The 20,161-nt window shown below is 36.9% G+C and overlaps 1 protein-coding gene across 6 annotated transcripts in view; it reads left to right on the forward strand.

The window, feature by feature from the left end:
- LOC138701645 (protein O-linked-mannose beta-1,2-N-acetylglucosaminyltransferase 1-like) overlaps nucleotides 1-20,161 on the forward strand; it is a 1,230,831-nt gene that overhangs the window by 266,021 nt on the left and 944,649 nt on the right. For 5 of the 6 annotated variants that reach the window (XR_011332653.1, XM_069828753.1, XM_069828752.1 and 2 more), the window contains exon 2: nucleotides 3,739-3,824. The gene's annotated coding sequence lies outside the window, so the exon portion shown is untranslated. The remainder of the gene's footprint in view (nucleotides 1-3,738; nucleotides 3,825-20,161) is intronic. The other variant, XM_069828754.1, reaches the window with a different exon arrangement.

Raw genomic sequence — 20,161 nt, forward strand, 5'->3', positions numbered from 1 at the left:
CGCAACCTAGGTATTTAAAATGGCTCACCTGTTCTATAACAGTATTATTTATTATTATTTTACTTCTAACTGGATGTTTTCCTCTGAAAGCCATTACTTTTGTCTTTTGTATTGATATTTTTAGATTATATTCTCCACATATTGTATTTAATTTGTATATAGCCTTTTGCAGGTTATCTTCACTATCCTGGATAATTATCTGATCGTCTGCAAATAAAAGGGTATTTAAAATGTTTTGTCGATTTAACGAAATCCCGTCATTAGTACATTTCTTCCATTCTTTTTAACTTAAAAATTAAATTCAACTGCACAACCATTTCAGTTGTCCGGATGTTACATTTTTACTATTTTCAAACTCTATATATTGAAAATGAAATAACTTTTGTCAACTTTTTTAATAGAATTAATTTAGAAGGCCAGTATCATTTTACAGAAATAAATTGTTGAATAAAATGTATCATTATTGCAGAAAATAAAGAAAAAGTTCCGCCACGGATGTTACAAAATTACCAAAAAGTGTAAAACTCAGGTCTCTGCCTCTCTCTCTCTCTCTCTCTCTCTCTCTCTCTCTCTCTCATATATATATAAAGATTCATTCTCATAGTGTCCATGTGAAAGCTATGAAATCTCACCCAATTAGTTCACCAAAACATAAATGGGAAATATTTTATGCGCTGTTTCTTCCATGTCACAGATGTTACACACGTTTCGTCACCGATGTTAGAGATGTTAATATCCTTCATATTTTCATTTAAACGTTTCTAAGTCAAAATATTCACTTTAACTGTAAGATTAATAATTGTTATTAACCCAAATTACTGAAAATAATGTTAGAAAGAATATAGTAGAGATACAAATTTCCTTGATCCTGGAACTCTGGCCTTAACAGCGCAGACTCTCCAAAATATTTTTTCAGCAATAACTCCTTGAAAAACATTAACAGCTGATCTCTCTATGAGTACGTGCTGTAAACTTTAGAGAAACAAAGAGTAGGCCTACCTATTACTCAGCCAAGGCCGTTTAGATTCAATGCCCATAAAACTTGTAAATACTTTCCTTTTGAAAATGAAACATTAGAATATTTAATATTGGAGTTTTATCTATGTGTTAAACTAATAATAAATAAATATTTTTAAAAAAGACTTTTTCATTGAAATTCCCAGTTTTCTGGATTGTCTGTGCTGTGAATAATTGAGATTTACGTGAAAATAACAAAAGCTAAAATTGAATATATCTTATCATAATCTTTACTTATTTGTCGTCATCGTCATCTTAATCATATCGTCGTCGTTTTTTCATCATCCTCTGTTTGATGATAGTGATTATTAGAGGAGAAAAATTCGCTCCGGCGCCGGGGATCGAACCTGAGTCCTTGGTTCTACGTACCAAGTGCTCTAATCACTGAGCAACGCCGAAGTTCAATCCACAGCACTGGATCGAATCTATCTCCTCTAGTGTTTTTCTCTTTGTGGCCTGACTCTAAATTCGACATATATGTTGACATTTATTAAGACAACTACCATTATACAAGGAGCGCACTCAACTGAGTGACTTAGTGGCCGTGATTCCACAGTATTATGCACTGTTGGGCGAAGAATCTACGTAAAGATTAATTTTTGGTCCCACAGAATATATGTTAGCCTATGCTAACAATGATAGTACACCATATGGACTGATAGAACGCATAATCCAGCAATGCCTGAAGAATATCATCGAACAGATGAAGGGAAGAGTTGATGATTACATTCATACATCACCACAGCCTCAGCGACAGAAAGGAGTGGGGGTCCGCCTTGGGCAGACAAAGGGCAGCGTCCGGACTTCCTAGCCCTCAAACGCTGTGTTGGAATAGTCTATTATAGGTCTTCCCAGTGGTCTTCTTCCAGCCGGTTTTTCTCTAGTAACTTTCCTCATTTTCCTTTCTGGTGGAGTGCTCATTACATAACTTTATTGTCCACTTCAATTGCCTTGCTGTTAGTTTTACAATTACATCTGTCTGCTGAAATAAATGATAAATTTCTTCATTTTTTCTGATTCTCCATTGTCGGCTAACATTATCTTGATCTAATCCAGATATTTTTCTCACGCATTTGGTGTGAGGAGTACAAATTAGGAATTCAAATTTCTAAGTTCCGTAAGACTAAACAGTTCTTTTCGCGGACGACCAAGTATTAGTTGCAAACTCCGAAGACAATTTACAGATGGGTATATTTAAGCTAAATAAAATCATAGAAGAACTTGGCATGAAGATTTCACCAGAAAAAAAAAAAAAACAAAATAATGGCATTTGAAGATACAAACTCAATCCGGAGCAAAAGTTTTGTTGAAAATATGATTTTGGAACAGATAAATTCCTTTTCATACTCAGGATGTAATATATCATACGAAAGAGAGAATGATGCAAGCAGAAAAATTAACTAATTTTTACAAATATTAGACCCTAAAACCAAGTTTAGTACAGGAACATTCCAGAATAAACTATATAAAGCCCTTGCACTACCATCTCTCCTCTATTGAAGCGAAATTTGGGTTCTGAAACAAAGAGAGATCAGCAGATTAAGAGCAGCTGAAATGAAATATCTGCGACGAAATGCAGGATACACACTTCTGGACCACAAGAGGAACGAGGATATACTGCAGGAACTCAACATTCAACCATTAGAAGAAAAAATTACAGAATAGAGAAACAGATGGCTTGAACACATTTCTAGTATGGAAGCAGGCCGGACACCCCAAGAAATGCTAAAATACCACCATCAAGGACGACGACGACCTGGATGTCCACAGAAACGCTAATTGGTCCAGTATAGCTGGAACCGAAACAGGCCAACAATGACCTAATTTCGTGCCTGGAATATGATGATGATGATGATGATGATTATCTTTCTTTAAAATACAGGCTATTCAATGTATATTCTTCACATTTTGTTACAGCTCAAATCTCTTGCATAGGTAAAGATAGAGGAATTGTGTTCTTGTCTAAATGACGTAATTTGAATTACCTTGAAACTATCGTGCTCTTCATCATGTTCAATAATGAATTCTACACCCTGTTTTCAAAATTGGAGTCTGTTGTTAATTTCAACAGTTATAATATCATCTGTGTCGGGTAGGGTGGCTACGCGATGAATGTCCCTTGTTACAGCTCATACATTTTGTCAAGACACTCGCGATGCGCAGTAGGAGAACAACTTTTCTGTAGAGGGAGTAGGAGTAGAAGGGAAGGTCGGGCATGTGTCTACCGGGTTAAGGTAAAGAGTAACCCATTCCCTATAATTCGTAAGTAGACTCATCCGATCTCGTGCGCAGCTCTGTATGAAGAGTGGGGGAGTGTCTGGACATAATGCATGACCTGTAATGTTCTGTCCTGTGTGTGTCTCGGTGGAGACCCTTACGCTCCGTTCACCCCAGACTAGGGGAGTTCCGCAAATAAGTCAATGTCTAGTCTAGAGTGTGTCCAAGTCCATTTAATCGTCCTCTTCCCTACATGCATTGGTATGCGATATTTATAACAGTAGAGGTTGAACGAGAATAAAAAATTATCTGTTATTAATATTCCAAGATAATGAGCTAAGATGTTGACTTTTCCAAAATGATATTGATTAGTAAGTCATCTCAGTGTATTCGGACAATACTTATGCTTGTAAGAATTATGTTCATTTGGGTTATTTGAGATTTAAATTTTTCAGCTTCTTGACAGTGATACGTGATCAGACTTTGTTCTTTGTATTCTTTCAGATCTGCGTGAAGGTGAGTGCGCATGTCTACCGGCATTTCCGCTATTCACCGCTTGGCGCCGTTCTGTCGCATGTGACTTGAATAAGGTATGGTGGACTTCACAGCATATTTGAAGACAATTTAGTATAGATTTAGGTTAGAAGACGACAAAGGTTAAAAATGCAGATTTTTAATGTGTCTGGAACTTGCCAGTGTTTAGAAGTAGCCGTGCCGAACACGCGAGAGTCTTGGCGCTGGCGTGTAAAATATTTTATTTATGTGGCATTCAGCTGTATTCTACATTTCATCTTAATGCTGACAAATCACTGAGTTTGAACTCTGAAATTGTATCATGACATGAATATTAATTAATCTGTGCTGCTACGGTAGTCTCGCGGCTAGAGCTCTGGACTTATACTCCTGTGGACCCGGGTTTGATCCCCGGTGTACCCCCGATTTATAACTTGTGTTGGGTAAGCCCGTGGTCCAGACAGAGGTTTTCTCCGGGAGCTCCGATTCCCCTTTGGCATCCCAACAAATCTCCATGATCATCACACCTCATCACGGGTGTAGTGTAGACCAGCCTTCTATGGCACATCCTGGGCAACGACTCTGTCGGTAAATTGGTCTACATAACTGGCGTCATATGGGTGAATGATGTAAGTCAAGTACTCCCCATTAGTTAAATGTATATTAATCTTTCGTCACAATTTATTGATGTTGTAAATGAACTTAGGTTTTGTTATTTGTCTGTTTTGTGAACGTCTTGATAATTTTATTTTATATATATATATATATATATATATATATATATATATTACTACACTACATAGAAGAATTGAATGCGTAAAAATGTATTAAATGACTCAAAATGCTATTTTATATGGTGTGACTTTAAGATTTCACAACAGCACTTTCTAAATAATACAAACTAAATGTTTCTTGTTTTCGTTTATTCCTAAAATTCCTGTTCAGTAGCGAAGCGTACTGTCTCCCTAAAACATTGAATAGGCCTATTATGTTAATGTAGGTATAATAATAATAATGTTAATAATATTAATTTATCCATTTATTTTACTTTTTAGTTACCGGTACTTCCATGAAACTTAGATCCCTCACTGTAACTGTGAGTCGGTGAGAAAAAACGAATTGCTATGCTTCTAAAGTGAACCGCGATCTTTCCTTTCTACAAACCCTATTGAAAAGGAAGCAGGTAGGACATATACAACTCCGCTGCCTCAAGATTGCTGTTCAAGGCATTCAAAAGACGTGTCTCCTGTGATATAGCTTATTTTCTCGCTCTTTCATCACCCTCATTTAAACAGTCTCGTCACTAACAGCAAGCTTTCTATTTAATCCCTTAATTATCGGTTATTTTTGGTTGAATTGGTTGGTTTTAAATGGGGTATGATCGTAAAAGTCCTGATTTCGATTTTATGGCGTATTTATTGAATGACAGTTTTTCTACTCTAACACTTGAACAAAAGAAAGGATGTGCAATAAGTCTATTGGAAAATGTGAAAACATAGGCCAACTTAAAAAAACCTATGAGAATCAAAACACTGTCGAATCTAAGACGCTCTCTATAGAAAAATAATTATTGTGGAACCTTAATAGTCTGCTAGAATTCAAAGACAGAGCATTAGACATTTTTTCAGAAATTAAGAAAAAGCCCATCGAACGTATTTACCGGAGGGTGATTTGAAAATTCAAACGTACAAATACTACATTTCCTTTTGTTAAAGCACTTCTTTAGAATCTGTATAGCAAAGTAAATTAACGAAATTGTATTATCGGTACTAAAATAATAATAATATTAATAATTATTATAATTACAATAATGTATAATATTAATTATGCCTTATTGTTGTAATATGTAGCTAGTCGGCGATGTATGCAATGGAGGAGGAAAGAAACTAGCCACCCTACCCCATTATATCCTGGCTTAGTTGCCTCATAAGTAGTATTATCACTTGTGATGTTCAGACCTGTCTTCGGACAGTTGACTAAACAACAATAATAATATTAATTTTAATATACAGGATGTTGTAACAAAAAACTTCCAATAGACCTATTTAGAATGAAGTTAGTATGCATAAAAGCAAGAAATAAAAGCCCTATAAACATGGGTCCTACAATTAATATCTTCTGAGAAAATAGAAAATGTTTACCATCACTGTAAGAGCAGCATGTCTTCCACTGTGAGCTCTTTGGCAAAAAACAAATAAGGAAACAAATGCAGTCGTTTGTCACCAGTGTTGCCAACTGGACAAAAATTCCTTCAAAACTGACGGAATTTCAACGTAGCGGACGGAAAAAGGAAGGCTTTCACGGTGTAGATTGTGAATGATTGAGAATAACGGCATGTTCTGTGCTTAGGTATAAGAATAATAGTTTCTTGTTGAGACCGGGTTCCAAAGCTGTGAAGAGATGAGGGATTCTGAAACCGATATGATAGGTAAGGTGACGGATTATCTGGCGGAATTTACGATTTACATCGTCTTTTCACTTTTTTAGCTGCTGTCATTTTAATTGTTCAATTTTTAGGGGATTTTACTTTTTCCGTGAACAGGTCTGCCTGTGCCGTACCATGTTGAAGAATCCCCTGTTTCAGATTTCCTCGTAATCAAGTCAAAAGTTGACGAATTATTATTTTAGTCGAAATTGGTAAGTTGTGTTAAAATTTGATTTTTATTTGTATACAGATATATTGAGCGGATCTTTTTATATTTTGACGGATTCTGGCGAATTTCCAGGTGTTAGACTGACGGAGATATAACTTATGTGTTGGCAACACTGTTTGTATATGAGGCGTTCCGTAAGAGAAGAGCGAACCCGCCAAATGTACCTGTAGAGATAATCGATGTTCAAAGTATTTTACCCTTAAACGAGATAAGGGCGAAGACGCCAAGGACACGTCTTTAAATAGTGATAATTACTTTGTACACTGAAAAAGGAATACTTTTTATTGAAAATTGCAATTAAATGTCCAATTTAATATTCCAACTTAATAGTGATCATAGATGACATGAATTCATCAATATTATGGGAATAATTTGAAATCAGTATATTAGAAAAAGCAAAGGGCGTAAAATAAACTCAATAGTGGTAGACATTAATAACAATATAATAATAATAATAATAATAATAATAATAATAAAAACACTTAGCTTAATCGCACTGTGATATGACATTTACAAAGTGTCTGAAATTATTAATAAACAAAAATAAGTGATGCCTGTCATGTTATTATCACTTGCTATCAAAAATGGTCTAACTTGTCCTGGGAACAGATGTGTTAATAATCCATTATATCTTCATGAAGATGTTCCTCTGAGACGGTCACTGCTAGTTGCACGTTTTGTTTGCTGATCACGTCATCCAGAAACGTTCTGTGGCATATACACAGATAAGGAGAGCTTTCAGATCCTTTACTTTATCAGAAGTGAGCTTTATTGGCGTGACATACCTCTTTGGCAAAACCAGCTGAGAGGTCGGCCTGTTCTTAATGCGACATCTGTTCACATCAAAACTGGTTACGAGCTTAGAAATATAGGCATTCTGGAGGTCATAATCACCCAACTCCCAGAATTTACGAAATACAGGTCGTATTTTCTCCATACCTAATGCGTTGAAGCACCGACAAGTACATGTCGGGACTATACCGCGGGCTTGCACGTGTCGAGATGTTTTCGTACTACGTACGATTCACCTTTGTTCCTTTTAATCTTTGCTTGTACGTTTATCCATTTTTCGACATGCCTCAGACGTTTCCTATAATAACCAGATTTGCCTGGTTGATTATCACTGTCACTATTACTCACAATGTCCATAAATACACGTAATTTTTCACTACGGTTGTACTCGGCTGTGTGGTTACAACACTGAGACAATGAATGGCGCGCGCCTTCAGGCGGAGTGGCGTATTCGCCCTTCTCGTACGGAGTAATATGAATATTATGAACCTGTCACAGACTACGCAGTTTCTCCAAACTTACAAACAATGATAATATCGATGTAGTAAGGAAGAGCCCGCCAACGTCTGCTAAGCTTATTTTGCAGATATGTGTCTTAAATATTCGGAGGAGTAAAAAACATAAAATTCGACCCTTGGCGGGTTCGCCCTTCTCTTACGGAACGCCTCATATGATCTAGGAGCATACCTTTGTTTGTATTTGTATCAAGAGAACGCTTAAATAGACGACAGTACGTTAGAGTTCGTAATCGTACGTAAACTGATTCCACACTGCAGTAATTATTGCTATGCCAGTCGGGCAAGTTGTTTCGTATCTGTGAATTGGACCATGTTTTGTTGTAAGAGTATGGGTCCTGTTATTAAAATCTTCTGAGAAATGAACAAAATGTTTAGAACAGCATATCTTCTACTGTGAGCTCTTCGGCAAGAAACAAAACATGCTACTATTCAACAGATAGGAAACTAATACGTAATGACAAACGGTTGCAGTCTGTTTCCTCATTAACATGGCAGGATATTCGTGATGCCATGGACATTAGCCAATTGACTATACTTGCTCTTCTTGACTATAGGAGCCTTCGACTCTGTGGACATTGACATTCTGTTAGCAAAACTACATGCTTCAAACTTCTCAGAAAGTTACATCTCTTGGTTTGATTCGTACCTTCACGACAGCCAGCAGTGTGTTTTGTTTTCTAGCAGGTATTCTTCCCGGCGCCGTATCGGGAACTGTGGCGTTCCTCAAGGATTAAGATTAGGGCCTCTGCTTTTTTCAATTTATATTAATATTAGATATTCCCCACTAAAACATAGCAGACATTATCTTCACACTGACGACCTCCAAATTTATTTACATTTCTACCCTGAAAATTCAAAATGTTTAATATGGACCTAATATTAGTATACACCTGGTATAAAAAATATGGGCTTACATTAAACTCAGATAAATACCACGCTATTCTAGGGCACAAAGACTATATCTTTTTTAGAAGTACACAACATGCACCATCAGTTGTCATAAATAGTATTTATATATCCTATAGCTCTACTGTTAACAATTCAGGTGTCTAGTTTGACGAAAACTTAATTTTGGAACAATCAGGTTACAAATATATATAAAAAAAATGTTTTCAACTTCCTAACCCACATAAAACGTCTCCTTCCCTTTGCTCTGAAAAAAATTCTTATCCACACTCCTTTATTTTTTATTATTGCAATGTTCTGTTAACTGAAGTAACCTAACTTCAAAATTAGCTATAAAGCTACATCGTCCCCATAATATGTGCATTGAATTTATATGCAACATTCTGAAATGTGACCATATTTCACCATACTTCGAACAGCTGTCGTCGCTGCGACTTGAGAAATGCAGAAAACTACTCTGACTGTCGCACCTGTATCAAGTCTTTCCACATTTCTTATCCACCTTACCTATCATATCGGTTTCAGAATCCCTCATCTCTTCACAGCTTTGGCACCCGGTCTCAACAAGAAACTATTATTCTTATACCTAAGCACGGAACATGCCGTTATTCTCAATCATTCACAATCTACACCTCTCGAATGAGGAATCTTCTTCCTGCCGTTACTAGAATCTATCAGACGGTAACGTCTTTCAAAATTAAAATGCACAATTACCTAATTCAACAGGCATAGTAAATTACATTCGCTTTTTAATATAATACTCCCAAGGAATAGGAATTGCTAATAATTTGAGGTTCTTCTTCTTCTTCTTCTTCTTCTTCTTGTTCCAGGGATTAAACCTTATTGGTTCCTTCCGGCTCCAATTATTAAAGCTGTTGTATCCATCTCTTTCGTGGATGTCCTTCTCTCGGTCCATAGTTGAAACTTCTCCAAGCCATTCTATTAGTATCCATTCTACAGACATGTTCATACCATTGTCTTCTATATTCTTCTATTTTATCTGTGAGGCTAAATATGTTCAATTCTTTGCGAATATCTTCACTTCGTTTTTATCCATTAAAGTGTATCCCGCCACAAATCGTAAATATTTCATTTCTGCAGCTTCTATTCTTTTAATTGTTTGCTTATTTAATTTGAGGTTTTGAGACTAATTTACTGTATTCATTTTCTTTTAATCATATCATACATATATTTCATTATTATTTTTTTTATATACACAGATAGCTGATATAATAACGAATGATACACAAATTGTACATGATTTTGATGACAATAAATATAAGTACATATACATTAGAATATTGAAAAGTTACAGTGCTAGTTGTCTGTTTTCTGACCTTATATTATCTTATCGATCACTATTTCAAAGTGATTTGAAGCACTATATCATAAACAATTTTCACCACAGTGTGCCTAATAATAAACACAAGACACTGACAACCTGTAGTGTCGCTGTAATGTTACAAACAACTGTAAAGAACAAACTTCGGGACGCGTGAGAATGGGGCACAGTAATGATTCAGCTGATCATTTATGGTCGTTTATGCATTGCTCATAGATTTCTCAAGGGTGTGGTACCTGAAAATGTTTTTAATATACTATATTACGAGAAATTAGCAACAAAACTAAAGGATGCGAAATACTCTCTACAGCTCTACACGAAATAAAATATTTCTTCCAACGATTTAGATTGTGGAAAAGTCCCCATAACACTTATAGCGTTCCCTCGTTGAATGGCAATATTAATTCTTTGGCGGAGGAAAGCCGTAGAGCGAGAGTCACCGTTAAGTGCTGATAAATACTTGCCGATATCAGAAGTTAACAACTTCGCCTCGGAACACCATGGGCCCATAGATTCTACGGCGAAAACGACAAAATTATATCTATCCAGAAGATCGAGATACTTATTGCGTTTAATTGTAACAGCAGATGCAGCGGCTGACCCAGCGAGTTTGGAAGTTTTGGGCAAATAAGAAGCGAATGTGTTATAACAAGTGGCATCCCATAAATATGTTTCTTTTAATATGTTGAATTGTGATTAGATTTAAATATCTAAATATATTTTTTTTTTATCTTTACAATTTCTAAAGCAGTGCATTCATCATAACCTTAAATTGGCTAAACTTCATTTCTCACACTAGTTTATTAAACCTTGTCGGACTGTAAAGAAAACAACTATCGCAATGTCCATATTTTATATGGTGTACACAAGGGTAGGTTCCATTTGAAAATAAAAATCGTAAATAGTGATAACGCAAATGTTTATTTTTATTTTATTTGTTTAGTATGCTGTGTCTTTTGGCAACCCTTACTGAAGGGCAGCTACACTTGTGGGATTTATATATATTGTGAAATTTTAATTATCCTATTAATATTTTCTCTATTCTATTGAAATTATAGCATATAGCCTATTAACTTTGTCAATTTAAGGGTTAACTATTAAGTTTAAAGAATAGTATTATTATTATTATTATTATTATTATTATTATTATTATTATTGCAGCTGCTGCTGCTGCTACTACTACTACTACTACTACTACTACTACTACCACTACCACCACCACCACCACCACTACCACCACTACTACCACCACTACTACTACCACTACTACCACCACTACTACTACCACTACTACTACCACTACTACCACCACTACCCCCACCACTACCACTACCACTACTATACCACTACTACTACCACTACTACTACCACTACTACTACCACTACTACTACTACTACTGCAACTACTGCTGCTACTACAACTACTACTGCTGCTACTACTACTGCTGCTGCTGCTGCTGCTGCTACTTCATTTGTATGAATTGTAGGCCTGATTGAGTAGAAGAGAAGCCCTCAAGGCCTTAACTGTGAGAAGTAAAATAAAATAAATTATCATTATTATTAATGGATAAAAATAAATATTTAAATATATCTCATGTTTTTCTTTAGTATGTTATTTTACGACGCTTTATCAACATCTTAGGTTATTTAGCGTCTGAATGAGATGAAGTGATAATGCTGGTGAGATGAATTCGGGGTCCAGCACCAAAAATTACCCAGCACTTGCTCATATTGGGTTGAGGGAAAACCCCGAAAAACCTCAAGCAGGTAACTTGCCCCGACCGGGAATCGAAACCCTGGCCATCTGGTTTCGCGGCCAGACGCGCTGACCGTTACTCCACAGATGTGGACTATCTCATGTTAATAACAAGCATTAATATCATTGCTTTCCCTGTATCTTTGATGCCTGCTTAATATAAATTTTGAAGTGGTAATATTTCAGATTACCATTTCCGGAATCATTTATCAGGTGCAGCTTTAGTTTCGGAATGATTGTGTGCATTTCAAATAGTACGCGTGACGAGATCAGGTGGTTGCTAAACTAATGTATAGTAAGTATCATTTTTCTCATTCTGTGCTCCGTGAGCAGTTCTGGAGGTGTAGCCTTGCGGCTGTAATGAGCACTGTTTTTTTGCATAAATATTAGTCTGTTTGGATTGTGTAAGGTCGTTCAAAAGTGATTACAAACTTTAAATTCTGTGATCTATTTTTATTGCACAACTTTATCTTTCTACTTTGTATTACGAGAAAGCAACAGTATTACATCACAAAGACTTATATTAGAAACAAATTCACTGCCACAAGCTAATGGAAGTCTCACTGAAACCCACACAATGTGCGTTGCTATGGCTACAGTAGCCAGTAGAATATGCGCCGTTGATTGTGGCGGCGCGGTGCATATGAGGAGGTGTAATCGCCAATAAAACATGATGCATCACGTGGGCGCGAGTTTTTAATTGGCTCGCTGAGTTACGGCCGCGCGCACCTGTGGAATGGTAACCACGGCCGCCTCTATTAATTGTTCTGGGGATTTATAATGGCCTTGTAATTAAATCAATTACATCCACCGTCAGCGGGGGTCGAGGGAGTTCCCAGTATGTCACCTGCTGCACCCCAACGCTCGGCGCTTGTGTTTCGTTCCTAATTTAAATTTTGTCAAATAACGTTAATAAATATCAGACAGCTTTGAACAGCAAACTGAATGTCGAATGAATTCCGCCACTACAGTGAATTAAAGACAAGGATTTATAAAGGATCAATCCTAAAATTTGTGATCTTTTTCAAATGAGTCCTTGAACCTACAAAATAAATTTAGAGTTGGTGAGATGTTGATATTTTATGACGAAGGAACTAGTTGTGATTGAAGTGTGCCACAAAAAACTTAAAAGCTGGAAAAAAATGCTTGCAGCCCGTATGTATGCCTACACACTGTATCTGATAGAATCTGCGCAAGGATCGAATCCTGCTCCAGTTTCCCCACTGAAGATTACCAGGTACAGCTCGATTCAGCGTTAATGGCTCCTGTCCTTGGTTGTTTGTCTACTGAGCGAGCTGTGTGTTGCGTCATAAGAAAGAAATTTAATCACAAATGTGCATAGGAGGGGAAGAGGAAAGAGGAAGAATGAAAATATCTATGCTCGAAGTTGAGGGACACTCATGTCAAAATATAAGCCATCATGACATTGTTTAATCAAAAGTCGTAGTGGTTAGTAACGGGACGTGTGAAAGGATATTGTGTTTTAAGACAGAGTGTACCGCGACATGCTAAGAAGGAAGTGTTAGGGTAAGCGTTCACTACATCGTATCGCACTCCTCGTACGAATCGTACACAACGGATATTTTAAGTGCAATGCGTTCACTGTAACGGCTTCACCTCATCGCCTCATCGGATCCCCTATCAGCTGTTTAAAACATGACGTCATACGATATAGACATTACTGAAAACAGAGGAGTTGAGGTTAGGTCTACTAATTACGTCTGTTAGCGAAAAAGAATTTGTAATTGCTTCATGCGTCTTAATTGAAGAGGAAGAGACGAAATAAATATTGGTTACATAATATATTTGCAAGAAACGACTTCATTACTGTAATGGGAACGCCTCAAATTATATAATTCTTCGCAATTTTCTACACGCGAAATAAGTTTTCCCTCTGCCATTTTGGCGCGACACTGAACATGGCACAACATAATAGTAACAGTTGACCAATTAAAATTGATTTATTAAAGAAGGCCATGATCGCACGCATCGGAAAAGTTGCCCGTCCGAGAAACGTGGACGGATTTGCCGAAAGGCGATGCGTCCGATACGATGTAGTGAACGCGGTTACATAACAATTACAGTAAAGATAGTCTCTTTCCGATTCGTGCGATTCGTCCGATGCGTGCGATACGATGTAGTGAACGCTTACCTTTAGGTGTTATGATTGCGCGGCCTGACCTATGTGACCCAGCCCGCCAGTAGTGATATGTAACTCGCTCGTGGTCTGTATACTTACTTTTTGCAGGGCCCAAAATCCCTGAATCAAGCTGTTGTACTTGCGTTTATGTATTGGAAGTGACGGGAAAGGTGGGAGACGTAGAATTTGAGTTGCGATATAATCTGTAAATCTGCAGGGTGGACTGAAATTTTAATAATATTGTGAGAAATATTTTAATTAACACTTAATTCATATCCGTCGAGTGAACACTTACTCAATGAGGACGGTGGTCTACAGTCCATTTCCAGCAATGAAAACTATTCGACAGGAAGGGTTAAGAGTTTTTACACTTCATCTATGCATTCCGAAACCGTTTTGGTGCGAAATATAAGTATGAAAAATAGGGATGAAAGATTCTGCGCATGCGTAAAATAGCTCTCCTGCCACTATTGCATGCCCAAATACATCAGTTGTTAAACTTAAAAAAAAATAGATATATGTATATAAATTTCTATATTTTTATGTAAGACTATCAGTTATTGGGTAAAGGTTGGTAATATTGTGATATGAGTAATATTGTAATCGTTCTTTTTGAGAAATTATTACAATTTTACTGAGCGAGAGAAGGACCGATTTTGTGCAGAAACTTGTCCACGAACATTCCCTTAATACATTGACCCAAAAACCGATCTTCCTCTCGCTCAGTAAAATTGTAATAAATTCTCAAAAAGAACTATCACAATATTACTCATATCACAATAATACCAACCTTTACCCTATATTAGCACTAAAATAAGAATAAGGAAAGAAGCTCAGAATAATTTATAAAGCCCACTTTCCTCTTACAAATAATTCAGTTCCTCTCCCGAAACCAACGCTAAGTGTGCGCACTTGAACTGATATTTTTGTTGTGAGTTGTAATGAGACATCCTCCCCTCTCTGACGTCATCGGAGCTCACAGATTATCAGAACTCCAACATTCGTACCATATAGCGATGTTCTCGAAGTCTAGTCTAGTAGTGTAGTTGCTAGGCTTGCTCGGAGGTTTACTGGGTTTTTAAGGGTAATCTCTTTCTTGAAAGAGGAGGTTATAGGGCTTCCGACGAAATTTATTGGTCGTTTCTCGTCCGTGTCAAAATCTGAAGACAGATCATTCATGTGCAGCCATTGTCCTAAGTGCAAGCGCCCTTGTTCCACCTTCCACTTTCTGTTCATACCCTCGCCTACCATATCATATTGTCAGTTAAGTTATCTTGGTATAGCTCGCGCAAGAAAAGATTACCGAAAACCAATGGTGGCGTTGCTGTCTGTTTTGACGTGTGTATGTAGGCACGCCGAGGGGGGAGAGGGCGAGCCGATGGAAGTACTGCCTCTTCCAAGAAGATGAACAAATGAGGACATCGCTGTGGAAATAAAGAACGTAGCAAGAGAAAAATTCGAAGCTAATTAAACGCGCAACATATGTTTACGAATGAAATAATAATACCGTGCGATACAAGACACGTATTCACATGCAATGGAACAAACTAAAGTCGTAATGTAACTATCACAATGCAAGACTGATTCTATCGATGTCATTTCTCTTCCCACTGTACTCTTGAATGTCATTCAAGTTGTCTCATGATCTTTCCTGAGGCCCGCTCTTCCTTATCGCATTGCTTTTACGTAAATAGGTACTACTAATCCGCAAAATTTCATACTTTCTTTCCCTCAAAACGACGGATTGCAAATGCGCAAAATATTTCAAGCCTCTAAATTAATAGATCCTTAAATAAAATTAATACATGTACAACAACTTACCTTTAAAGCACACTATCCAGTGATTGTCCCAGTATGCCGCTTGTCTACATACGATGAGCTGGAACCGAAGTGCAATTTTTTAACGTACTCCAGTAATGATAATTCATCACTTTGATATTTCCTCCATAGTTCAGTTGCAACACGATGATTATCTTGGTCTGTTTGTTTTTCTGTTATAACGCTCTGTGTTGAAAGAAAGATACGTTTCACTCTGCAGTCGCTTTAACACTTCCGTAAATTCATGGATAGAGGGATGAGGTTTGTAAAATTGTCGTTTCAAATGACGGTGGAACGATTTCGCTACATTTGTTGTTCTGATTTCATCTGTTGGTACACCGGCTCACAATTTAGGAGAGAATTTAGTATCTTCACTTACATCGAACACACATTCATCAGCGCCATCTTCACCACTACATAATGAGCAGGCTTCGTGACTTTGGACCCGATACAATAAGTTTATTGTGCATGTACTAAAGTTTGTTGACTTGCTGCAGGTAGTGAAAGGTAGAGATGTGTTCAGGTAACAACGTTGCTATTTAGAGTAGAGTACTGTAGTATGGAGAAACACACACATATGTACATTCTGAAAGTAAATATACATTACACAATGACAATGTGAAAAGAATTTGAAAAGCATTTATTCTCCTGTCTTTTATAAGCATTTGTGTTTAATTATACACAGTGTTAATGGTGGAAATAAACATGTAGCAGTTTTAATTTCTTCATTTATCCTATTGGTCGTCTTGAGGAAGTGCAGTTACAGTACCGAATGCAGTGTACTACGGTACAAGATACATTTTCAGTGTCTCAAACATAAACCCTTTTCGGTTATCTGCCAAACACAGTTTGTATTGTGAAAAGCTGCGCTCTATGTCGCATGACGTGATAGGAGCAAAACGAAAAAACTTAACATCATTGCAGTCTCTAAGAGACAGTCTTTTATTCTCGGGTGACTCTATGTCCACTAATTTGCTGTTTATATTACACAATGTTCCATATCCGTTATTTTTACATAAAATTGATTTCCACTTCTGTTTTACACGTCCAGTAACCGGTGTACTTGGTGCCTCATTAATTCTGTGTCATTTCCTCAACTAATTTCAGGACTTCTGGCATCTCTTGCTCTGACTTTTCTAACCGTATAATAGTTTCAGACACAGTTTGAAAATAGGTTTGTATGAAAACCAAATAATTACTCGTCAGAACCTTCAAATCCGGTGCGTTTTCCTTTGCGTATTTGTTGGCAGTACAGTACCCCCACCCACTGTACGCTTTACCACTATACTCAGTACGCCGTTATGCGAATTTCCCACTGAACTACTCTATCGGGTCCGAAGTCTCGAAGCCTGATAATGAGTTAGAATAAATTTGGTATTACGTGATCAGATGAATTGTGTGGAATTGTAAATGTTGTTTTTGCGGTATCGAAAGAAAATTTTTTACTATAATTTTCGGTTATTTTGCGCATTAACTATCCAGGCTACATGGAGCTTCTTAAGCATGTGTACAGTACAGACTTACAAAAACATCATTAGATATTTATTTAGAATGAAGAAAGGTACACAACGCAGAAGTGCACGCATTGTATTCTTCACCTGACATAATTAGGAACATTAAATCCAGACGTTTGAGATGGGAAGGGCATGCAGCACGTATGGGCGAATCCAGAAATGCATATAGAGTATTAGTTGGGAGACCAGAGGGAAAAAGACCTCTTGGGGAGGCCGAGACGTAGATGGGAGAATAATATTAAAATGGATTTGAGGGAGGTGGGATATGATGATAGAGACTGGATTAATCTTGCTCAGGATAGGGACCAATGGCGGGCTTATGTGAGGGGAGCAATGAACCTCCGGGTTCCTTAATAGCCATTTGTAAGTAAGTATTTATTATGGGCCGTTCGCAATTTCATCAGTGCGATAAACATTCGGTATCGAAGGTCTGTCATTCAGTCTGTCTGTCTGTCTGTCTGTCCTCCGTCCGTCCGTCCGTCCTTAAAAGACTGGCCGATTTATTATGCTGTGTTGATAGATTGTAACAGTGCTCAATACAGCTGCAAGACTACATCTCGAGAACTGCTAGTGGTTCATGGACCACAGAATGTGAAAAATGACACTATACATTCTTCTAGCAACCCCCTGAAATTGTCACGCATACAATTTGAAATGGCCACAATCATTCCGAAACTAAAGCCGTAGCTGTTAAATGATTCCGGAGATGGTAATCTGAAATATATTCACATGAAAATTTAATGACCACTCTCATAAAAGAAAATGGCTGCTTCATATGCACCAAAATTCCAGGCTCAAAGATAAGGGAAAGCAATGATATTACTGTTCTCCAACCAGGAGATCAACCGTGAAAGGAATGTGCTTACTATTGCGTCATCTATTGGAGCGAAGTAGATAGGTAATATTACCGTTTTAACGTCAGTTTAAAAACCATGCGCTCTCCTGCATATGTTATTTCTTGTATGGAGGGATTAAAATACCAGGAGATTAACAGTGATCTAATTTTGTAACTAGTGTAATATAACTATGTGCGTATCAGTGTTATCGTTTGTGCTGTGACAGCCAATAGAGATACGTCTACCCACGAGTGTGACCTTATGACATCTTATGACATCAACATTCATTCACAGCATTACCCCGCTGCGTCTCATTCCCCTGAGACTTTCTCCTGGTTGGACTAAAGTAATATTTTGTATTATTATGAGGTATATGTAAATATTTATCTTCATTCAATAATAATTTGTTATTCTGTGTGTCAGATTTAAGGCCTTCTCTTCCGCTCAACAATACATATTAATACATATACATATACGTAAGTAACATTGTTATTTTGCTTGTAAGATGGAAAACCGAGCTCCATTTCTGAAGATAATGAATAAAATAATGTGCTATCTATAAATAATGTACGAAGTTTAATGAAAATCTATTATAGAAAATAAATTATTAACTATGTCTAAATTCACCCCTATAATGGGGGTACTTCTTTTTACACAAAGGCAGTTAGAGTTTGTATACAAAACAAATATGCTGTCTGTAACTACAGTAAAAAGTTTCATGAAATTCTGTTGGATATGAAAAAAATGATCGATTCTGTCTAAATGCATCCCCTATAATGAGTAGTTCATCTTATAACATTATTCAGAGTTTGTATAGAAAATAAATACTCGTATGCTGCCTGTAACAACTGTATAAAGTTTAATGAAAATTTGTTAGATATGTGAAAAGTTATTAATTTTGTCTAAATGCACTCTCTGTAATGGGTTAGTTCTTACAGTGTAGAGTTTGTATAGAAAACAAATATGTCACCTGTAACTATCATATAAAGTTTCATGAAAATCTGTTGGGTAGGAGAAAAGTTGTTAATTTTTGTGTAAATGCACCCTCAATAATGGGGTAGTTCCGCTTACAATTTAGTGTTTGTATAGAAAACAAATTTATCACCTGTAACTATCATATAAAGTTTCATGAAAATCTGTTAGGTAGGAGGAAAGTTATTAATTTTGTCTAAATGCACCCTCAATAATGGGGTAGTTCCTCTTACAATTTAGAGTTTGTATAGAAAACAAATATGTCACATGTAACTATTATATAAAGTTTCATGAAAATCTGTTGGGTAGGAGAAAAGTTATTAATTTTGTCCAGCTAGATTTGTCTTTTGGACCACTGTGCTTCGTGCCGACACAGCACTAGGGAGCCCCTATTGTGTGTATTGAATGTGGATAGAAAAAATACACTAATTTGAGGCTCAGTTTTCCTCTAGCGAGGAATGATACTCTCCAGAAAGAGGACGAAAGTTGGCTTGTTCTATTTTGCCGGCCTGCATGTAGCGGCTGTCAGGATACTCCCTCGTTGTGGGGACTGCATCGAATTACCGGTCTCTTCCTTCCGCGTCTGGTCACGCCACTTTCTGATTACCCAGAATATCAATTTCTCCTCAAAATAGATCTCGTCCGTGCCTGACGCGGCACAGTCCGGGTTCGATAATTCGTGGTTTGCAACTTGTGGCAAGCGTACCACCTATTCGTTCACATCAAATTCGAAAGGATCGAATCTCTGTCCGTTTCCAGAGAGTGTTTGCTTCCTGGTTTGTGATCTCCATGTCATTCTCACCCCAGAAAGGTTAGTAACAGAGAAATGCAGTTTTTGTGAAAGCTTTTACTTGTTTTCTTTGTGAGGAAAATTTGCTTCACGTGACATCAGTCATTGCATTGATTGATATAAATTTCTCATAGAATCTTAGTCATTATAATTGTGCCATTGTTCCATTCTTTCTCTTCCTATGCACCCCATCCCCGTCATCGATTCCTTTGTTACCTAATTACTCTTTTTTCCTGCTTTCATTTTCTTTTCTTTATCTATTTTTTTCTTTCCTACTATTTTTTGTTACATTTTCCTTTCTCCTTTTGTTTTTGTTTTTTATTTATTTTTTTTTGTTTTACTCTTTTATCCTTCTCTTGTTCCTTTATATTTATTT

The sequence above is a fragment of the Periplaneta americana genome, chromosome 6, assembly GCF_040183065.1.
Source record: "Periplaneta americana isolate PAMFEO1 chromosome 6, P.americana_PAMFEO1_priV1, whole genome shotgun sequence".
In the NCBI taxonomy this organism is placed as follows: Eukaryota; Metazoa; Arthropoda; class Insecta; order Blattodea; family Blattidae; genus Periplaneta; species Periplaneta americana.